This window comes from Protopterus annectens, chromosome 10.part0 (assembly GCF_019279795.1).
Source record: "Protopterus annectens isolate FY-2018-M chromosome 10.part0, PAN1.0, whole genome shotgun sequence".
Lineage (NCBI taxonomy): Eukaryota > Metazoa > Chordata > Ceratodontiformes > Protopteridae > Protopterus > Protopterus annectens.
The window spans coordinates 1168831393-1168846283 of NC_056744.1; positions in this window are offsets into that span (position 1 = coordinate 1168831393).

The window sequence follows — 14891 nt, forward strand, 5'->3', positions numbered from 1 at the left end:
AGATTTGAGAAATTAACTTTCTTATGACACAGATAGTGTTTTTCAGATGAGTTTATTGCAGCAGTTGGTTTCTTTTTTCATAATATGTAGTACCTTGCAGTTACAATATTTAATGCTTAGTACACAAGGGGCAAAGTCTTCTGCATAGGGGTATAGAGGTCTTTTTTCTGCAGAAGAGAACAGTGTTTTTCTGATTTATTTTAGTGAGTCAACTAAATGTCTGTGCTATAGATGTCAGAGAATAAGGCATCAGCAAACTAATTTTTGAACAGCATTGTTATTTATATATATATATATATATATATATATATATATATATATATATGGGTCCCCTTCAGTACATATACGCTAGAAGATATACTCTACAGAAGGAACAGAAGACCGGGACTCAGATGACCGACAAGGTGAGATCCCGACGGACGAAACACTGACATGGGCAAGGTGTGAGACCAGACAGTGTGCGATAGAGTGAGGATTTAGTGTTAGGAATACAGGTAAGTGTCGATAGTGAGGGACTGTAGTTTTAGCGGGTTAAGTGAGTTAGGGTTAAGTGTCTTGGGTAAGTGTGCGAATGTGTGGGACTGTAGGTTTAGGGGTGGGTTAAGTGAGTTAGGGTTATGGGTAGGGTAAGTGTCGATTTATGTCGGACCTTAGGGTTAGGGTTTGGGTTAAGGTTAGTGCATGTATAGTTGTGTGTAATGTGTTTACGTTTTGTGTGTCGGTGTTTTGGGTGTAGGTGTTATGGTGTTAGGTTTTGTGCGTTGTAGGTATTGTGTGTTGTCGGTCTTTTGGTGTTTTGGGTGTCTTTGTGGTGTAGTGAAGGGGATTTATATATATATATATATATATATATATATATATATATATATATATATATATATATTCAAGAGCATTTTTAACATATTAAATACAAAGACTGTAACTTAATAATTTAAAATATGATAAATAAAGCAGAAACTTGCTTACTGTATCAAGTATTCATTCTAAATCTTTTGCAGATCAAGGTATAACCCGATATCCCTTGTACCATGGTAGGTTGCTGAAAATGATTAGCTGTTTCTGCTTTCATTATGTATGACATGTATATAATCTGTGACATCACAATATTTATGGAGAATAATGTAGCAAAAAGCATACCTGCTGGCCTTTGCGTAAAGCTATTTTCCTATCCCTGCAATAGAGTTTTCTGACACATCATTTGCTTCTAGGCAGAACTATCTTAGGAACCCTGAAGATTCTCATAAATAGAGGAAACAGCAAGTAGTCCCTACAAATAAACAGTCAAAGAAATCTGTTAACATAAAGCAAATCACATACATAACATTTCAAATTATAGTACATCATTTGTGGCTAGTGGGTGTAAGTGGCTATGTAGCAATCTTTCACTATACCTTCCCCTCCTTTTATGCCAGAAATGCAGAATCCAATAATAAAGAGTCAATATAATTTTAGCTGTTATATAAAATAGAAGTTATAGGCGTGGCTTGGATGGAAGGCTGACAGCAGCACACATTTTCTTTTCTGCAGTATTTCAACATTTCTAATAGGATTTATTCACAAAATACACTGATATCTACTTGAAAACAATAAATCCAAAAAACGGACAATCTAAGCTTTATATCAATGTAACTTTCATCTTATAATTCTCATATCTTCCTGTCAAATTTTAAAGGAGAAAAAGCTAAGAAACTACAACTGAATGAACATGAATCACACTAAGACCACTCAACAGGACAAATCTATGAAAAATAAGTTGCAGTCCATCCTTACAAACATTCAAGATTTAATGCTGAAAATGGATAAACTTGATTTTAAAAAGGACAAAACTGAAGAAGATACTACCAAGCAGATTGAATTATTAAATGATGTCCTGAACAGCAGGAGGCTCACATTACAGCACTAGAAGAATCAATGTCTGACACTCACTGCAGACTAATAGATGGGGAAAAAAAAGCAATGAGTTCCTTCTGCAACAAAATAAACGTATTAACAAGATTGATTATCTGGAGAATAGATCTAGTTGAAACAACATGAGAATCTATGGTATACTGGAAAGAATAGGAGACAATATGGTGAGTTTTTTAACTACTTGTCTCCCAAAATTTAATCTTTTGGACTTGAGAGAGCCCATAGATCTTTATCTTCAAATACCGTGAATAACAAAATTATGCATCCCAGAACCATCAATGTTAAATTTATGTCAAGTTAAGACAAAGACCTTATTTTATTAAAGTCTGCTTGGGCTCTCTCTCCTTTGAAAATAGGGTATCAAATTGTTAGATTTGACAATGACTACTCTTGTCTTATTTCAAAAAGAAAGGCTTGCATTCCTCTTATTAAAGGAGTACAACTGGTTTCTAAACTGAATTCCTCAACTTTCATGCTTTTTTCCTCCCTATGTACATGTTCCTGCATAAAATAACAGAAAAGCATCTTTTACAAGATCTAAATTCCCATCTTTTCTGAAACAAGCCTACCTTAGATACAGGGATCATTTCCCTTTCAAAAACATTCTCTCGCGTTTCAATTAAGCTTGCTGTAGTCCCCCAATTACTGACGTCATCGCGGCCAGGCAGTGATGATATTTTTTTTTTTAAACATTTCCCTCCCCCGAAGTGATATCACCACAGCCGGCCTCTTGTTCTCTGTCAAACAATCAAACCCACCCATTCTGTGACATTACAGCTGCCTTGTCCTTTCCCCAGCCTCGGATTCCTCAAATAGAGCTGCAGGAGGTAGGGAAGTTCTTTTCCTGTTGGTGTTTCCAGTAAGCAGTATTTTGCCGAAGGAACCTGTTGTGGGAAGCTCTGCTTATATCACCTTATTTTCGAGGACCTGCTAAATTGGTGAGTGAGTCAACTTTTTTGGTACTTTTACATTAATGAGGCAGCAGCTTTTTTTCGGCTGCTGTTAATGTTATTTTCCTTGCTGGAGTGTTTTCTTTTTTTTTTTTTCAATAATATTTTTTATTGTTTACTTTTTCCATTCCAAAACATTCACAAGAAAAAACACAGGTGTTGTTCATACAGTATTCAAAGCAGTATTCTTAAAACATATTTACATTATTTACATGAATGCTTCCATATTCTCTCTTAGAAGTAGATGATGAGGTTGTTTTCTCCAGGGTTCGTAATTTAAAGTAGTATAGTTCCAAATAATGTTATGTTTTTTGTTGCGTATATTGAAGGCTTGTTTCAGATTCGATGTTTTATGCCAGTATAATATTGAACATTTGTTCCCATGATTTCAGGCTGGAGGGATTTTTGTTTTGTTTGTGTATTATGGATTTGTGGGCTAATATATGTTTTATTGCTAGGATCTTAAAATTTTCTCAAGAAGTTTTGGATGGGGTCAACCAGTTAGTAGCTAAGTAGAGTTTCATTAGTAGAAAAATATTGATGAGGATGACTATTTGGTTTTTGGATAGGTTAGTTGGGGGGATATGTAATATTGTAAATTCCCAAGTGAGGGGTGATGACTGGTATCCCATCTTTTGTAGTTTCAGGGAGTTCCAAAGTTTAAATATACATTTGCAGCTCCAGAACATATGCAAAAGGTCAGCAGTTTCATCTTTACAATGTGGGCACTTGGGAGAGTTTTTTTGGGTTGAATTTATGCAAGCTAAGGCGTGTATAGTATGCATTATTGAATATCATAAGTTGGGTAAATGTTAATTTTTGAAGGGAGATGGATTTTACCGTTAGATTGAATGCTTGTGTTATTTTATTATCATCGATCAATGGTATTTTTTTTCCCAATAATTAGACAGTAATAGATGATCTTGATATTTGATGTCTTTTATCAATTTGTATGAATATGTTATAAATTTGCTACTTCATAGAAGGGCTTGATTTAGTGAGATGCATTTCATCAAATCATCTTTATTAATAGTTATGTTTTGAAAGTAGCTTGTAGAGATTTCCTTAATCTGCCTCAAGATCAGTAGATATGATTTAGGAAGGCTCAGTTGATGTCTTAGTTCATGGGCGGGGGAGTTTAAATATGGATAAATATCTTGTAATGTTAAGTTAATTATGAGTGGGAATTTTTTCAGGTCTATTAGCTGATTATTCATTTTCAAGTTGGGATTTTTGTGGAAGGGTTGTAGGGTCATCATGTGTTGGAGGAGATTTACTGATCTGAAAAGATTTTGCGTTAATGTTATATAGTTTCTGATGGGTTCCATTAGGTTATATGTTTTATAGATGTGTCTGTTTAAAAAGGTAGTGCTTTGGGATTTATATTCAGGTGTTCAATGTGTTTAAAACATAGTCTTAACAAGTGTGGGGACCAGTTGTTACTTTGTGTGTCATAATTAGCAATTCTTAGCGTTCTGTTGGCATTTATGATTAGGTAGTAATTTTCGAAGTTAGGTGGATCTAAACCACCTTTGTTTTTTGGGGTCATCAGTTTATCATATGATATTCTACTTTATTTTGGTTCCCATATAAATTTAGCGAGTTCAGTTTGCATTTGTTTAAAAAATTTTTTGGGTATTACCAACTGTGAAGACATAAAAATGTATAGTAGTCTGAGCAAGATATTCATTTTAGTGATCGAAATTTTTGCTAGTGGTGGTAATTTCAGATTTCCCCATCTCTTTAGGTCACATAAAATGTGTTCCCAATTTTGTTTAATATTATTAAGATAAAAGTTTTTATTATCTGTAGAAAATGTAATTCCTAAATATTTGATCTTTTCCTCAGATTTTAGTTGGCCTATCAATGGTAAGAGTGAGAAAGGTTTTGGAGTTCTTAAAGAAAAGATGTTGGTTTTTTTAAGGTTTATTTTATAGTTTGATATTACTGTAAAATCTTCAATAGCAGATAGTATTTTTTTGGTGTCTGAGATTGGTGTTGTATAGTATATGTTGAGGTCATCGGCAAAGGCTGACATAGTTATTCTTGTGCCATAAATTACTGGGGCATTGTGATATATATTTTGCTTAATGTTTAAGAATAGGGGTTCTAGATATAGGTTAAAAAGTAGAGTAGATAGAGGACATCCTTGTCGGGTTCCATTTCTGATTTGGATTCTGTTAGACCACCTTTTATTTATATATAATGTTGTATATGGGTTTTTGTATAGTGTTTTTAATGTTAGGATAAATTCTTGGGGTATATTAAAGTAGGGTAAGATCTGAAATAAAAAATTTATGTTGACTCTATTGAAGGCCGCCTGGGCATCTATAATGAGTGCATATATGTTTAGATTATTTTGATTAGCATATGATATTAATGTGTGTAGTGTTAAAGTATTATCACTGGTTGTCTAGATGTTAAGAAGCCAGCTTGTTCATTAGATATAATTATATTAGATATTTTCTTCAGTCTATTGGCCAAAATAGATGTCAGAATTTTTGTATCAATGTTTAAGAGTGATATAGGTCTATAGTTATCTGGATTCTGAAGATCCATCTTTTCGTTGGGTATGAAAATTGTTTTGGATGCATTAAAATGAACATCATTAATTTTATTGTTTATTATATAATTTAATATGTGCGATAGAATTTGTGCGGTCATATTGCAAAACGTTTTGTAAAATTCCGCGGTAAGACCATCTGGGCCAGGAGATTTGTGTGGTTTCAGTTTTTTAAGTGTTGATATTATTTCTTCAGTGGATATTGGTTTTATTAGATCTTTCTGTAATTTCTCATCAATTTTTGGAAAGTTAAGTTTTTGTAGGAATTCACTATTATTTTCATTTAAGAGTGAGTTTTTTTGTTCTCCATAAATTTGTGAGTATATCAATTCAAAAATGTTGAGAATATCTTCAGTTTTCGTGAAGGTTTTATTCTTAAAGGATATTTCAGGAATATGAGAGGGTGACCTCGACTGATTAATGATTCTTGCTAGTGCCCGAGATGGCGTTTGTATATGATTGGCATATTTTGCAGGTATTTTAGTTTCATGGAATGATAATTTGTTATTTTGAGTCAGGAAAAGGTCTTTCTGGCATTTCAATAGTTCTGTTTCAGTTTGCGTGTTGTGGTTTTTCATTAAATCCTGTTCTAGTGATTTGATTTTATCCTCTAGTAGCTGTTCCTCTCTAATTTGGATTTTTTTATAATACGCAGATTTTTGAAGAAAGATGCCTCTTATTTGGGCTTTAGATGCCGCCCATTCAATATCGGGGGGGTATTGCTGTTTTACTGCCTTAACTAGTGAGGATTTAAGTATATCCTGGATTTCTTGAACAATTTCTTTTTTATTTAAAAGGTTGGGGTTTAAGGACCCAGTTGTATCCCTGATAAGGTGTGTTATTTCTGTTATCTTTACTGATGTTTAGGGTAATTTTGGAGAGGTCAGATAAATAGCAGGGATGTATAGATGCTGTGGGGTCAAGATATATTAGTGCTTCTGAAATTATAAAGAAGTCAATTCTTGACCACATTTTATGACACTTGGAGTAAAATGTAAAGTTGTTTGCGGAATTTGTTTTATTACCATGTTTAAAGGGATCGTATAATTTAAAGTCATATTTAAGTTCACTTAATGCTAACGTTGGTTGGTTATTGGATGATCTTTGTGGGCTTGATTTATCCTGTTTTGGGTTTTGGTAGGCGTTCCAATCCCCCCCTATGATTATGTGGTGGTTGTTATATTGATTTAAGATGGGATATAGAGAAGCAAAGAAGGAATGTTGATTGTTGCACGGTGCATATTTATTGAGAATTATAATAGGCTTATCATAAATGGAAGTTGAAATAATTACGTAACACCATCTCCCTTCGTTATCTATTTTGGAATCTATAATTTTGTCTTGATAATGATCTTTAATGATTATTGCTATACCAGCACTATTTGTTTTACCTTCAGAGGCTATTATTTCTCTTATACATTTTTTCTTTTTTATTTCTGACCATTGGTCATTGGTTAAATGAGTTTCCTGAAGTAGTATAAAGCTAGCCTTAGCCTGCAGACATAGATGAAGAAAGAGTTTCCTTTTTTTATGTTCTGGAGCCCTTTAATGTTCCATGAATCTATTTCCCACATTCATAAATCTTTTAAGTTGTTTAAGTAGTCTTGAAATATGTGTGTATATGATGGTTTAAGTAGATTATTTGTCAAAGTATGTTATGGAAGCATTCTTTAATTCCCGTCCCTCCCCTGTGCCTACCCACTATTCTCCTGGACCAGGAATTTAACAGGACCTTACAAAGATTTGATATTGTCTTGTTTTGTATTAGTAGTAAGAAAAAACTTTGCTTGTTAGCGTATGGGAGGTAAAGAAAACTTACTGGTCCTATATAACCTAAAATTATTTGTACAAAGCCTATCCCACTCATTCCCTAGCACACACTGCTATTGTAATCTACGTCTGTTCTTGTTGGGTTTATTTATGGGGTGTCAAAGTTTGAATAATTCTTTACACCATTCCTGGATATAACTTAATATAGGGAACATCGGTTTATTTCATTAAGCACTAATAATATTTGAGAGATTTCAAACTATAGATTATTATCTCTAATTAGTTCTAGAATTATATACATTATGGATATATCTTCCTTGTCTAGTCTTATTTTGTATGTGTTTCTATCTTCTCTAGGCCAGATTTTTATATCTCTGTTTGTACCTTATCTTAGTTAGGTGAGGTGTTAAGATTTTAAGCTTCAAGTGAAGTCCGACTCCTAGAATCCATCATTTTACTATTATTGTCCTGAGGCTTTAATCATTGAATGGCATTGTGTTAATAAGGTCTTATGGTGATTGTTCTCTACCATATATTTGATGTTCATCATATGTTGGAATCTATAGGATCTTTACTTAGTCCTGGAGAAAACAATATATATATATATATATATATATATATATATATATATATAGCAGTTTAGGTTTATATATATGTATAACATAGACACATATAGTTAGGCATTTCATTGGAGCACCTATCAAACACAAAAAGGTTATAACAATTAGTAGTTAGCAGTCAGTAATTTGTTAAAGTAAAGTATCTTAAAAGCTTTTCCATAAATGTGAGCTTCAAGTTTTGAGTTATTTATAGCTTTTGTTAGTTTAACATGCAAATAGTGAGTCCCTTCCTGTTTGTAGTTCATTGTAAACTGCAGTTATAATGTAGTGTTAGGCAACTTCCACCTATATTTCCAAATGTTAAACTATTCCTGACTGTAGGAAAGCAATTCCAATAAAGTAACAGAAATATGGCACACATTAAGTATTCCTTCAGTAATACCACACTCTTTTCTACCTGGGAGGTGAATATTGGGATAGACTGGGGTTACAGATGCCTAAAGTCTGGTCATAATAATGTTAGCAAACAGAACAAGATTTTCAGTACAGATTATAAAACATAATGATTTGTTTTATATGATCATAATAAGGATACTATGTACTAGCTTATTATACAATTTGTTAAGCAAGTAGGTGGGCTGTGTAAAATGTTCTTGGGAACCTACACCATCTAAGTGTTCTTTTCCCGTAATCCTGTATGATTATGGCATGTAGGTTAGTGGCACGAAGCAAAGTAGAAGCTCAATCATCTGCTTGTGTGCTTGTATTTGTGTGTATGAGTGTGTGTGTGAGCTTGTGAGTGAGCTCCGTTTTTTTATTCATTGTCAATTTGCTAGTGGTCTGTAGAGAAATATAATGATTACATTGTTTTTTTTTTAATATGTAAGCCAAATTTCCTTTATCTGGGGGGTATTCACGAAGCTCTAATTAAATAGCCCTATGTACTGAAGGAGAAAAACAAGACTGAACTTTCTGGGGCAGCATTGGAGAGCTTCATTATTACAGCTAGTATGACAATCACTACTTCTGGACTGTTACTGTAATTCCTGGGTTTTTTTTTTTTTTTTTTTGTTTTTTTTTTCCCTTTAAAAAAGAAAAAATAAAAAGAAAAATATATAAAGTGGCACACACACACACATATATATATATATATATATATATATATATATATATATATATTATCCACATTTCCCTCATGAAAGCTGTTGTAGACTTAGATATATAAAAGAATGATTTTACAAAATGATATTTACTATTATCAGGCAAAGGGAGTGTTATATAGTGTTGTTAGAGGTGTATTTAATGTTTGTGTAACTATGCAATACTTTTTCTTTAGTTACAGTTCCTTTAGACTTCCCTCTGATCTTCAGACAGCCAGGTAGGTTGTTTAGCTTCTCGAAGGGGGACTCAGATTTCCGGCGGACTTCCTGAAGCGCCACATCTTGAAGACGACCACTCAAGCTGTACATCCAGTTTTGGTTCCTCTCGTGCAATGCCAGTGCAATGCACAGATCATGTACTTCCTGTTTCAGGTCTCGTGCTTTTTGTAGAATGGGAAAAGAGTTCGTGCCAGTCCTAAAGCACGGCCTAGGCAGGGTAAACACAAGATATAGGTAAAATAAGACCTCGGCTGTTGGTGGGAGATGAGTCCGACCTCAGTGGTTCAGCAAATCGGATCGGAACTTAAAGCTAGATCTCGATGGCAGGATTGGATTTAAACACAGATATGAAGGTAGATTTTGCTTCACTCTTGCTGGTAACTGAATACTTGATCCAATCGACTGAAAATACTAAGGTATTTGGGTACTTCATTTGAAATTTTAGCTTTTTATCTATCAGGAATTTGCAATAAGGAGATAAAAGCTGTCTGTTTTGTCTAATTTGCAGGGGCAAGTCCTGGGCTAGAGATATTCTGTTGTTATTCCATATTAATGGACCTCCATTTTTCTTTGCTACTAATAGTATTTTATTCACATCTTGAAAATTGAGAAGTTTGGCATAGACAGGTCTTGGAATATTAGAGGCTTGAGATTCTCTCAGGGCTCTGTGTGCTCTTTCTAATGTTATTTGATGTGCAGTTTTTGGGTCTTTGAGTAGTGTTGCAAATATTTGGATGATAGATGGGATCAATTCATTATGTTGTACAATTTTCCGGTATACCTCTGATGATTATGTTATTTCTTCTAGATCTTACCTCAAGGTCAATAATTTTAGTTTGGATTGTTTGAATGTCTGCTTCATGTGTATCAGATTTTTTAGCTAGCAGGGCTATTTTGTCCTCATTCTCCATAATTTTGGCTTCAGTTTTGTCCATTCTTTCCAGGATTTGATTGAAGGAAGTACCAAAGGATTGCACTTGGGTAGATAGATCTTTTATGGCATCTTGTATAGGTAATAAAGCTGCTTTAATATCTTCCAAGTTTGCTAGTTGATCTGTTTTATTTTTAACCCCTGACTTTACAGTATCCTGTTGCTTTATTAATTTCTGTCTTTTACAGTTTAAATCTTTCTCAGGTGATAAAAGATCTGACAGTTTAGTTTTTGTTGTTGTAGTGTCCATATTTTTATCTTCTTTTGACATTTTGTGAAAGTAGTAACTTCCTGGTTTATGGTTGGGTGTGTATGAGTAGAGTAGAGTGTTCTGAGCACATGGCTTCTATCTCTGAGTCTTTCTTCAGTTCCAGGTAATCGGTTATAATCTTGATAGATTTGGTGTTTCTTCAAGTTCATTCACCCCTTCTGGGTTTCTGGATGTTAAGTAGATTTGTAGTTTCAGAAAATTGTTATTGTATAGGTCTAGGTAATTCCTCTGAGTTAATTTTTCCTCTGAGTATTTGGAGAGCTGTAGATTAGCAGTGTTCACAGAACGGCAGCCATCTTTGAATGCTGTTTTCTGACATGTCAGTAGTTTTAATTTTATAGTCCTGTCGTGGTTTCGCTTTTGTTTTTGTTCTCAGACCATCCTCTGATTATGTACAGCAGTTTTCTAAAATGTGAATTAACAAGGCTAACTATCTTTATCAGAAGTGAGGGGACAAGTCAGAATGTGACCAGATTGTCCGTAACAGTTTTAAACAGCTGTTTTCGCATCCACAGTTGTAAATATACTGGTACAGTATTCTTTTTTTTTTTTTTTTTTTTTTTTTTGGTGGGTGGACCACGGGTTGAGAGGAACGCACCTATATGATTCATTCTGATAATCATTTTATCCCTGTGTGACAATTATACCGAATCTGGACAGCTGCGAGGTTTGTGGATAGCAGCGTTCTCCCCGACCTGTTCGGAAAATAAGTGTTTGTGTGTATGAGTGTTTATGTTTGGGTGTGTGAATGAATGCGTGCATGAAAGCAGATTGTATGTGTGTGTGAATGCAGATAAGACTGTATATTTGTGTATGAGAGAGAGCGAATAGTATTTCAGAGAACGAATGGTGCATGCATGAAAGCAGATTGTATGTTTTTGTGAATGCAGAAGAGTGTATGTGTGTATGAGAGAGGGTGAATAGTGTTTTTTTGAGAACGAACGGTGCATGCATGAAAGCATATTGTATCTGTGTGTGAATGTGTACGAGACTGTGTATGTGTGTATGAGAGCAAGTGAACAGTGTTTCAGAGAATGAACGGTGCGTGCATGAAACCAGATTGTATGTGTTTGTGAAGGCAGAAGAGTGTATGTGTATGAGAGAGGGTGAATAATGTTTGAGAACGAACGGTGCGTGCATGAAAGCAGATTGTATGTGTGTGAATGAAGATGAGACTGTGTATGTTTGTCTGAGAGCGAGTGAATAGTTTGAGAATGAACGGTGCATGCATGAAACCAGATTGTATGTGTTTGTGAATGCAGAAGAGTGTATGTGTGTATGAGAGAGGGTGAATAATGTTTGAGAGACCGAACGGTGCGTGCATGAAACCAGATTGCATGTGTTTGTGCATGCAGAAGAGAATGTGTATGTGTGTGAGAGTTTGCTGTTTCACTGCTCCATCTCTGTGTGTGGTGTGTATGTCAGTATATCTAACACTCAAAATATAATCCAAGACTCAAAATATCTAAACACAAAATATTGAGAAAGAACAATTATCATCTCTGGGAATCATACAACTGTGACAGAGCAAATTCTGAGATTAATATTTTTGAGGTAGAGATTTTGTGCCAGCAAAACAGCATGTCATTTAAATGGCCTCTTTGGAGGATGCTTTGGATGTAGTTAATTTGTATATATCAATACAGCATCAGGATGGCATTAGAGTATTTTCTCACCTTCTAGGTGAGTGTTCTTTGGCTACTTATTTGTCATTCTTATATTTTGCTTAGTGCACAATATTTTCTAATATGAAAACAAGTTGTTTGTTTAGAAAAAAAGCACAGCTGCGAGCGTATATTTTGCTCCAGCCTATGCCAATACTTTCAAGACTGGGAATATTTTCTTTGATGAACAGTAGTAGAATATGTCAGATATATTGATGATTTGTTATCTCTTTGTGCAGGGGATTAAGTCCAAGGTTATTAACTTTGTAGATATGCTAAACAAAGATTGGGGTGTGTATTTTAGTCATGAAATATTAGATATTGCTGTGGATTTTTGGATATCACCTTGTAATATCAAGTCTAAACCTTTTTCAAAGGGAGACCTCTGCTAATAATGTCTTGCATGCCACCGATAACCATCCTCCACTTTGTCCATTCTTTACCTTTAGGTAAGTTCATTAGGTTGCAAAATAACATTTCTGATGAAGTGGCATTGTGGCATTATAGGATTGTTAGAAGATATGAAATGGTAGAACACCAAGTGAAAGGACCACCACGATTATGCAGCAAAAAATCTTCTTTATTGAATACAAAGAGAGATGAGCACTTTCACGTACGGACTGTACGCTTCTTCAGATCTATTTGATTAAATCTAAAACAATTCCTTATATAGTATTAAGTAAGTGGCAAATTGCATCAATTAATCAATTAGTATCATAATTGCAAAGTTAAGTGCAAAAAGCTGTTGCCAAAGTGTCAGTGCTATTCATTAAAACAAAAGCTAACTCACTCTATATACAAAACAAGAACAGTTCTGAAAACCAGTATAGAACATCCAAAAAACAAACATTTAAAGAATATACAAATATATGTATGTATGCCTCTACTTATCAGTATCATATAAAGAACCTTATTGTCTAAACGACTCCATAAAGAGCTCTGTAAGGAAAGGAACATTATATCCATAGGCTTAGGAAAGGTGTAAATTCTTATATTTATATATTATGTATATGAGCCTGGTTTGTTCCCTTATATACTACTACTTAGGACAGGACTATTTAATGCCATAGATAACTATAGTTATGTATTATCCTAATGTCTAAAATTAAAATAATAAGATAGGCGTAATTGATATATAGATAAATAAATAAATAAAAAATTAAATAAAATATTAAATAAAAAGAAAAATGTTAAATCAGCACAGAGCTTCTGTCTATCTTAAACAAGAGCCTGAAGTTAAGAGACAAAATCAACTATACTATTAAACTAGAATAGAGGCTATCACATATAGACATATCTGTTCATTAGCCTCAAGTTAATATTATAATCAATTGAAATGTATGAAATGTATAATAGATATATGGAAAAATAATATATTTATAGTTGGACTAAAATTATGTCTATCTAAAACATGTATCAAAACTGTATTAGGTAGTAAATAAATAAATAAACTATTTACATTATGTATTCAATATTCAAACTTTAAATGAAAAAATATATCATAAATATAAGGAAACATGTAAGTATAAAAATATATATATATGCATATAATAATGCTTGTGTATTCATTTGTAAACATATCAATTTACTAGTATAATATATATATATAGTTAATAAAACAACTCATATTGATAAATATATGATATAAAATAATCATAGAGTCATTGATTACTTTATTAGATGGGTCTCAATGGCATATAAATATAAACATAGAAAATAGATATATAAAAAATATATAAAAATATATATGAAAAACTATGAAGTATAAAATTCAGTGATTGTTAAAATAATTACTACATGTGTTAAAAGCCTAAGCAATGAAAGTCAGAGTAACAAATATGTAAAGTATAAATATATCGATATATCCATAGAATGGAAAATTAATATTGTGTTGCATAATACATATATATTCATAAATGGTAACAAGTACAATATAGCAAATATATAGTATTTAGAAGTAATGTGAGATAAAAACAACATAGACTTAATGATATAAATAGATCAATTATTAAAGTATATATATTTTTTACTTTAATTTATTTTATTTTAAACTCCTTTTTTTAAGTATCGATCTAACACTGATATATTGATTCAGTCCTGGGCTATAATGAGCTTTAAACCTAAAAATCCATTGTAACTCTGTACTCTCCAAATCATTAAAAGTATCTCCTTTCCTATTATTCATATGTACTAGTTGTAATGTTCTAAATCTGAAACTATGATGAGGATTATTAAGGATATGTTTCGCCAGAGCATTTTTCTGGTCTTTCTTCTTAATGTCATATATGTGATTGTATATGCGTTCCTTTAAAGACCTAGTTGTCATTCCTATATAGAACGCATCACAATCCTGACAGTTAGCCAAATAAACCAAGTTTGAACTAGTACATGTTGATTTAAAGTTAGGTTTAAATTTAATGTTTAGCCTAGGATGTATAATATCTATGTCTTTAGAAATATAACCACACATATTACATGTTTTACATGGTAGGTTTTTTTTTTTAGAAGATATGAAATGTAATCTTTAAGAAAAGAAGGTACTCTGAACAACTTATTGAAAGATGTAAGAGTAAAAATCTTGGTGGTGAAAACGGATCTGTTGAAGATGCTAGTTATTTCAGTTTTAGGATGGGAAGGATAGGACAAAGTGAAAACAATTGTTGTGTGAATATGTCTTCAACTTTGCATTAATTTTTGTGGAAGTGATTAAAAGTAACTGGGACATACTCGTCTCATGTTTGATTAGGAGAGGCATTACAGACAATTCCTATTTTTTCATATAGTTATAATTTGAATATTGGTGAGTTGCATTTAAAAGTACTAGTCAAGAAAGTTATGATTGGGAATGTGAGTATGTATAGGTGCAGCATTTGCAATGTGCAAATTCACGATGTC